The sequence below is a fragment of the Protomyctophum parallelum genome (assembly GCF_964188405.1).
Source record: "Protomyctophum parallelum genome assembly, chromosome: 1".
In the NCBI taxonomy this organism is placed as follows: Eukaryota; Metazoa; Chordata; class Actinopteri; order Myctophiformes; family Myctophidae; genus Protomyctophum; species Protomyctophum parallelum.
Window position 1 is genome coordinate 51,701,188 of NC_139697.1, and position 10,047 is coordinate 51,711,234.

The following is a 10,047-nucleotide window of genomic DNA, read 5'->3' on the forward strand; positions in this document are numbered from 1 at the left end:
TCTAAGAAAAAAAATGTCTGTCTAAAAATACAGTTACTAACCTCACTACACGAACTAACAAAATACAGTAAATGGGATTCAAACAAAACTATCAAACACCCCTACGGGATGGTAAAGCAGGGATTCACATTACATGGGAAATACAAAATTACAACAAATAACTGACGATCAAAAATAAGAGCAAATACTAAAGGTTACTTAATAACTCATAACTGACATGAAACTGGGATAACAAAATAGAACTTACTCAAAGGAACTGAAGACAAACTAACTAAGAAACAGAATAGCAAAGCAAACAAAATAAAAAGGGCAACATGGGTGGAGGACAAGAGGGATGGAGTCTCCGCTGCAGAATTAGCTGTCGTCCTCACAACAGTCAGGACAGACTGAGCACATTTATAGACAGCAGGGCCATTACCCAGCTGCTGGGAACCAATGAGGAATAAGGGGCAGGTCCAGGTAGGACCTGTCATGATTGCAGCCACCTGCTTTCAATTGACCAGTCAAGTCATCAGCACCACACCCATTCTCTACATTCTCCATTCACCTCCATTCATGACCTTAGAGAACACAAAAGGGAAACAATATAACACAGGCCACCAACATGTCCAACTCATCACAATTATTCCCAAATTAACTAACCACAATAATAACAATACTAATCATAAGGACAGCGGTCCGTAACACACACACACACACCCTTACTGAATTGTTTCTACTGGTGATTTTCACAGAGCACCACAGGGAGAGGTCTCCCTGTGGTGCTTTCTTACTAAAAAAAAGAGGCAGCGATGTAGCCATGAGTCCAAATCTGTGGTGCGGGGACATTAAAATTGCACTAAATACTGGTATCCATGATGGAAGCAGTCTGCTGCCTCCTGCTAGCCTAGCTGTTGTGCTAGTGCTATCCATGCAGATTCACAACCACAACAAACCGCTTTGACCAAGGTTGCCACATTTCGTGACAGAGAGAAACAAGCAACCAGGTCTATGTAAATGTTAACAGGCCAGATCAAGTCAGAAAATCTGAAAAAGTCAGAGAACAAGTCTAAAATAAGCAACTATAGTGGTGACTGTCAAACATCATTGTCCAATGTTGTTTTAGAGTAGTGTTCTCAAGCATTTTCATGTCAAGGACCACCAATATGTTAAACTTTACAGATAGACAAGTCCAAAGTAGTTTATAATGACTAAACTTGGCAACACTGAACAGTTCTACAAACTCACTCAATATGAAATATATAAGGTATTAATAGGCTAGTTGTATCCATAATTAGGGTTCCTGGTCTAAACCTGTTCACAAGGACTTACTTCTGGTCATTATTTAGGTAGCACACACATATTTGCAATGCCTTCGGCAGAGTTCAAATGAGCCATTTTAATCTAGATTAACTCCAGGATTGCAGTGAGATTAATCTATTTAAAACTTGCTGTTGGAAACTGTTTTTGATTTAGAAATGGAAAAGAGGACTTTCCTCCAACACTACCAAAGCTATAAAACAGGAAACACTGCGTGGAGAAAATGCAAAGTTCAAACATTAAATGTTTTCTCTCTCTTTGTGTCTTTTTTTTTTCTAGCCGTCCCGCACCTCCCTGTGTGTAAAGAGGACGTTTTTACTGAACAACAGGAGAGGAGCTCCAGTCTGGTCCAGGAGGAACCACAACCACCACAGATTAAAGAGGAACAAGAGGAGCTACTTCAAAGACCAATGGAGGCTGAAGATGTTCATAATGATGAAAACAGAGAGACAGAGCCTGTAGCCGGCACCTCAACTGAACACATGGAGGACTATGGAACATCACAACCAACTAGTGACGACCAGCTCCTCTCTTCACACTCTTCAGAATCTGACACTGAAGACAGTGATGAGTGGCAGGAGACCAGTAAAGGTCAGTCAACTTTAAACACACTGAAATCACACAAGACAAATGTGGAAGGACAAAGATTGTCTTTGAGAAGCAAGCTGTCCAAGGACCTGACATCATCAAAACAAACTCACTCCATGAGGAGCCACAGAGTGAAGAAACGCTTTAGTTGTAGAGAGTGTGGCAAATGTTTTAATCAGAAGGAAAATCTGACGAGGCACACAAGGACTCATACAGGGGAAAAGCCCTTCACTTGTAATGTCTGTGGTAAAGGCTGTACACAGAGTAGTGAACTAAAAACACACATGAGGACTCATACAGGGGAAAAGCCCTTCATTTGTACAGTTTGTGGTAAAGGCTTTATTCAGAGGTCTGATCTAAAAAAACACACGAGGACTCATACAGGGGAAAAGCCCTTTACTTGTAACGTGTGTGGTAAAGGCTTTATTCAGAGTGGTGAACTACAATCACACATGAGGACTCATACAGGAGAGAAGCCCTTCACTTGTAACGTCTGTGGTAAAGGCTTTGCTCATAGTGGTGGTCTAAAATCACACATGATGACTCATACAGGGGAAAAGCCCTTCACTTGTACAGTTTGTGGTAAAGGCTTTATTCAGAGGTCTGATCTAAAAAAACACACAAGGACTCATACAGGGGAAAAGCCCTTTACTTGCAACGTGTGTGGTAAAGGCTTTAATCAGAGTGGTGAACTAAAATCACACTTGAGGACTCATACAGGAGAGAAGCCCTTTACTTGTAACGTGTGTGGTAAAGGCTTTGCTCGGACTGTTTATCTAAATAGACACATGAGGATTCATACAGGGGAAAAGCCCTTCACTTGTACAGTTTGTGGTAAAGGCTTTATTCAGAGGTCTGATCTAAAAAAACACACGAGGACTCATACAGGGGAAAAGCCCTTTACTTGTAACGTGTGTGGTAAAGGCTTTATTCAGAGTGGTGAACTAAAATCACACATGAGGACTCATACAGGAGAGAAGCCCTTTACTTGTAACGTGTGTGGTAAAGGCTTTGCTCAGACTGTTTATCTAAATAGACACATGAGGACTCATACAGGGGAAAAGCCCTTTACTTGTAACGTGTGTGGTAAAGGCTTTGCTCACAGTGTTCTAAAATCACACATGAGGACTCATACAGGGGAAAAGCCCTTTACTTGTAACGTGTGTGGTAAAGGCTTTATTCAGAGTGGTGAACTAAAAACACACATGAGGACTCATACAGGGGAAAAGCCCTTTACTTGTAACGTGTGTGGTAAAGGCTGTACACACAATAGTGAACTGAAAACACACATGAGGACTCACACAGGAGAGAAGCCCTTTACTTGTAAAGTCTGTGGTAAAGGCTTTGCTCAGAGTTTTCATCTAAAAACACACATGATGACTCATACAGGAGAGAAGCCCTTTACTTGTAACGTGTGTCATAAAGGCTGTACACACAGTAGTGAACTGAAAACACACATGAGGACTCATACGGGTGAAAAGCCCTTTACTTGTAACGTCTGTGGTAAAAACTTTGCTCAGAGTGTTAATCTAAAATCACACATGAGGACTCATACAGGGGAAAAGCCCTTCACTTGTGCAGTTTGTGGTAAAGGCTTTGCCCAAAGTTGTGGTCTAAAAACACACATGATGACTCATACAGGGGAAAAGCCCTTCACTTGTACAGTTTGTGGTAAAGGTTTTATTCAGCGTAGTGATCTAAAAACACACATGAGGACTCATACGGGTGAAAAGCCCTTTACTTGTAACGTCTGTGGTAAAACCTTTGCTCAGAGTGTTAATCTAAAATCACACATGAGGACTCATACAGGGGAAAAGCCCATAGACACATGAGGACTCATACAGGGGGGAAACCCTTTAGTTGCAGTTAGTGGCAAATGCTTGGGTCAAAATGCACATCTGAGGATAATTTACAATTTAATTTAATTTGCATTTTTCGCTCTTAATCCAGAGCGATTTACATTAAGCAAGAACAAAAAAGCATCATACATCACATAAAAAGCATTTATCATGAAACATGCGTAAGCTAAGAATGTAACAGTGGAATATCTATATAATGAAACTATACATATATACTATACTATGCTATACATATGTACTATGACGTGCTATGGCTACATACAATGCAATTATATAACTGTCTACATAACATGCTATAAATCTGTATCAAATGCTATCTAAGTCTACAGAAATGCTATTTAAGGGGGTAGGGTAAGTGCTATGGGTCATGATGGAGTCTGAAAAGGTGGCTGCCAGCATCAGAGTTTTGTATTCTGTGCGGGCAGCGACCGGGAGCCAGTGGAGGGACCGGAGCAGGGGGGAGACATGTGAGAATTTTGGCTGGTTGAAGACCAAGCGAGCTGCGGCATTTTGGATCAGTTGGAGAGGCTTAAGTGCACATGCTGGTAGGCCAGTAAGGAGGGAGTTACAATAGTCGACTGCTGTCTGGATTAGGAGCTGGGCTGATTCCTGGGTGAGGAACGGTCTAATTCGTCGTATGTTATAGAGTGTTAACCTACAGGATCGAGTGACAGCTGGGGAATGGGAAATTCTCTTCCGGTTCACTCCATATGTGCACTGCGATGCTCAATATCAACATGAATTATTATTATTATTATTAAGACCATCACAATTTAGTTTCTTCTGTATCTTTTTGTATAAATATATTTATTAGATTATTTCTCTATGGTAACACTTGTTTAATTTTACCTTTGGATGTTTCAGACATTAACCTTTTATACATTTGGAAGCTCAAAACAATTCAACAGCAACAGAACGTTTGGCATTGGCAGAGAATGGTCACATTTGTCATGGGTGTATCCCACACATACTACCATGTTTAACAAATGTTAACACATTTTGCTGCACATTGTGAGCTTTTAGATTTGTTTCTTAAAGGGTAAGACCACTTTTTGAGATGTTTGGGTTCTTTTCTTACCTTATTATGGGCAAACTATTCCATTCCATGAGTTATTTCGCTCAGTTCTGTTGACTTCCATTGTAATGGGGAAACCGCTCTCAAAGTCACTCTTTTAGCACATAAACCAACGCAACAAAAGCTTGTGGTGGCAAAAATACATATAAACACTATGGTATTGATTCATTGAATGTAGCCTACTAGTAGATGATACTCTACACTCTAATTACCACCTGTTCTTCACTAACAAACTCATTAGAGACTGCCGACTCATGTGAACCTATTTCAAACTGTGTGAGTTAACTATAAAATAGAGTCCATTTAAGGAATGACCATCTCTTGTTACTCCTGAAACTCTGTACACTGCTGAAAGTATAAAATATGTGTTGGACATGTGTGTGGGGGGTTCGGAGGGAAGCTCTGGAGAGAGACACTAGTCTCTCTGGTGTGATGACAATAAAGAATGGAGTTTGAATCCTGATGGTTGAGTCCTGCTTCTTCCTGATGTTGCTTACTTAGTAATAGTGAGACCATTCATTTCCATTGCAAGTTGGGGGCTCGTCCGGGATCATTATTTCATCTTCGCCATAGATGGATACTTGATAAAAAATAATCTTAAAGATGGGAGCTAAACAGAGCAGAAAGGAATTGAAGCGAGAACTCAATGACCAACAGCGGAAAGAAGTGATGTTACTGCGATAACTCAATGACCAACAAAAATAAGTGATACTATTGCGGGGACAACTTGTGGAGCGACAAGAACAATTGCAAGAACAACTTGACAGAAATATTCAACAACAACTCAACAACCAACAGAAAGAAATTATGCTACTGCGAGAGCAACTTGACAGGAATGTGGTGAAATCAGCAGATCTACAAGCCAACACTACGCCTGATGACTACAACAATATGAGGCAGAAGGAGCCAAACCACAGCGGAGACACAGCTGACTATTACTACACCCAAGGAACAGCTTTGGGTGTTCAACAGCAACAACAGCAACAACCATGATGGTATGAGCGGAGACAAGAAGCCTGGACCCCTCATAAACAATCAATGACAGGGGGGAGCAGTTGTCACAGCGACACTTTGTCCAAGGAAGCTATTTCCATTCATTTCATATCCAGAACCTCATCCTCATCTGGGGACTGGGGTACAGCACGCAGAAATAGACACATATTCTGCAACAGTACATGTGCAGAGAAACTGGACACCTGATGAATTAAGAGACATCATGAAGGACCTTCCAGACCACAAAGTCAACGCGGAGCACTGGTGTGCAGCTGTGTTAGACTTAATTGAGATGTATGAGCCATCGGCAAGAATGCTCAAATCTGTATTTCACAAAGTCTTTGGATTAAAGTGGCTACATCTCAGGGAACATTTTGATGTGAATGGAGCACACAATCACATTGTCACTGGACAGCTGCAGAATCACGGTGGTCTTTTTGACAGCATCAAAGCAGCATTTCCAGTACCCACTGATTGGCCAAAAAATCACAGCACTAAGCAATGGCCTGATGAAACTTGTGACACCTACAGAAATAGACTGGAGAACTGTTTTCAGAAGCATAGTGGTGTGCCACTAGACAACCCAGCTTACAATGACTTGTTAAAAACCTTCTTGATCAATGGCCTGCTCCCTGCTATCTACAAGTGTGTTATGACTTCTTGCATTGGCTGGGCAACCCGACCTTTGACTGAGGTGTGGGGTCACGCATTGCAATCTGAGAGGAACACACTCTCACAGGACTTCATGAAAAAGAAGAAATTGGAGACATCACAGCTGATGTTCTATGAGAACCTGCATCAGCCACAAAGAGAACAGCATCAACAACAAAATCATCAGTCACGTAGGAGCATCAGGAGCTGTGAATGGAAACAAAGACATGGCTGCACCAGCAAAACCCAGACCAGGATCATGACCATTGACCAGTGTGGGACAGGGCCTGGTCCATGCAACTATGAGCCAGGTGGCAATGCAGCGGCCTACAATCCACAACAGGGTGGACCACATCTACTGCATGGTCCCACATCAGGCTCCACGGGCCCCATGGCAATATGGACCAGGTGACAGAGTTAATACAACATGCACCAGTCCATGACATGCAGAGTGGGATCCACGAAGGTTCATGTACTAAACGGTTTGATTTACTTTATAAGTTCTATTCATTGTCATTTAAAAAAAAAAATAGGTTAATAATGATCAGATGAGTATTTTAGATAACTTCCTTAAATATCAAATTGAAATCCAATCAAAAACAAAGAAAAAAAAGAATAAAGGTGACATTTCCGTATGAGTATTTTGATATGTCTTGGCTATAGGCCATCCACTCCAAGGTGACATTTCCTTATCAGTAGTTTATATTGATATATATGTCTTGGCTATAGGCCATCCACTCCAAGGTGACATTTCCTTATCAGTAGTTTATATTGATATATATGTCTTGGCTATAGGCCATGTGAGGTTAATAATCCACTCCCAAGTTATAATCCTTATCAGTATCTCACTGGTATAAATCGGCTGTCCGTAGGCTAACTTAAGTAATATAATATAGAAAATGTTGAACTAATGGAGATATAGTATTAATACGGATTAAACCTCACCTTGAGTGTTACATAATCCAGCTCTTAGTTTGTGTGCAGCTTTCTAAATCATGGGGTCGATGATGGTTTCCTGCAGGGCTATTCATCTATCCATTATTCTGCAAAAGTTACTCACAAACTAAGGGGGGGGGGGAAGGGAATATTTATTGGGAATATTACATTACTTATTACGCATTTTATAGTTAAGGGAACATATTATTCTCAAGTCAATATTGGAATCCACTTCCACACAAATATTAATGATCTCCCCTCTCCCTTGCTCAGCTGGCAGGAGGGAAGGGGAGTAAGAGATGCAAGGGGAATTTGTGTCTGTGTGAGTGTTTAAAAATAGTATAGGAATTATCCTAGGAACAGTTCACTGGTATTACAGAAGCTGTCCATTGGTATTCTACTTTCATTTATTTTATCTGGGTGTGAAGAAACAGCCAGAGTGATATTGGAACATTTATATATTTTAATTCATTTTAATCATTTTGATCATTCTAATTCAATTTAATTCTATTTCATTTTAATCATTTTAATCATTCTAATTATATTTAATTCTATTTCATTTTAATCATTCTAATTCTATTTAATTCTATTTAATTTCTGAGTGTTTGAGTGTTTAAGGTTTATTGGAACATTAAAATATTTTAAGTCATGTTAATTATTCAATTATGTTTAATTCTATTTACAGTTTTTTAATGTTTTAAGCTTTATTTGTTGTGAGGAATTCTCAAATCAGGACTTTTATGTCAAGACTAGTATGTGAGTCTAAAACAGTCAAAGGGCAAGATAGTTCCATTGAAAAAAACAACAACAAAACTCATGTCTTATATTCAGACTGATAGGGTCATTGTCTAACAGATGTCAAACAGAGCTGCCATGTCTCACCCTTTGAGTGTGACAGTCACGCAATTTAACCCTTTACCACGCACACGCCACACATGCCATTTCACACGCATTATAATGATAAATAACAATTTTCTCTGCGGCTCCGCCGCGTAATAACGCACGCTCCTGTGTGCAACCGCTCAAACGGTAAAATAGCCGATCTGCATGCAGCGCTTATATATGCAGGAGGGTAAACAGTGGACCAAATCGTCATAGGGTCCCTGACTGTGTGACGCATGGAAATGAGCCATGCGGAGTTTAACATCGCTTCGAAATATTTTTCATGGAAGACAATATAGCCCCCACAAGTTACAACAAGTGAGTAAGTGACCTGTGACTATCTCTCTTCTATACTGGTGTGTGGCGTCTCTTGCGTGATATGAGGAAGTGGAACGGTGCCATAGCCCATGCACATTATAGGGACAAAGTCCTGTGTGTGTGTGTGTGTGTGTGAAGTGAAGTGAAGGGGGAGGGGCCGCATCGCGACTTGTTTCTGTTCATAGAGAGAGAGCCCACAGATGTGTTTGAACTAAGAAAATGTAAAAATAAGGAATTTTCCCACATTCCAGTTTTCTGACATATTCCCCAATTTCCACTGAGATTATGGGGTGAATGAATGTGGCCAGACCCATCTTCTTTTTCTGTCATAGTGACATTGTCCTGCATCAGATCATGTCCAAAGGTGAAGACATCAGTGTTTTTTCGTCGCCGCCAACACATTAAGACACTAGAGTCTCACTCTTGACATTTTCTGAAATATGGCAGCCCTGTGTCAAATAACATGGCATTATCAAAAATAGGCCAAAATGTCCAGTGGGTTTTAGATATGTTGCAGGTGCAATTACACTGTAAATGTTGTCTATCTAACCAAATAATTATTGTTGACTACACTGTGTGGGACTGGGTGACTGATGGCATATGCGCAATGCTATTGGTCACTGTCATCACACATGTACCTAACAATAGAGTTGAATGTTTGTTCATGATTGTATCCCAGTAAATTGTGATTCTAATGTTATTATATGTATTTTCTGGTGTACATGTAACTGAGGTTTTCAGTTACAAAGAGAAATAGGATGGAATGTGGTGGCAAAAATGCATATAAACACTATGGTATTGATTCATTGAATGTAGCCTACTAGTAGATGATACTCTACACTCTATTTGCCACCTGTTCTTCACTAACAAACTCATTAGAGACTGCCGACTCATGTGAACCTATTTCAAACTGTGTGAGTTAACTATAGAATAGAGTCCATTTAAGGAATGACCAGCTCTTGTTACTCCTGAAACTCTGTACACTGCTGAAAGTATAAAATATGTGTTGGACATGTGTGTGGGGGGTTCGGAGGGAAGCTCTGGAGAGAGACACTAGTCTCTCTGGTGTGATGACAATAAAGAATGGAGTTTGAATCCTGATGGTTGAGTCCTGCTTCTTCCTGATGTTGCTTACTTACTAATAGTGAGACCATTAATTTCCATTGCAAGTTTATGACATCAGGAAAACTCATGCAGTTTTATTTTCGTCTTAAGATAGATTTATAAAGTTACTATTTTAGTCTGAGATACACTGAATCAGTACTACGGCGTTCCCAACTCTCACGGGCCGTCTTGCGAGGTTTCGTTTGTAAACGGAAGTCTCCACGCTGTTTGAGATGCACCCTCGCACATGAGCAATCCCAGACACAGACACTTTACACACTTCTTCTAAAGTGTCTCCCTCAAACACGTCCAATGTGTATGTTTTTAGTGACAAGCGGACGA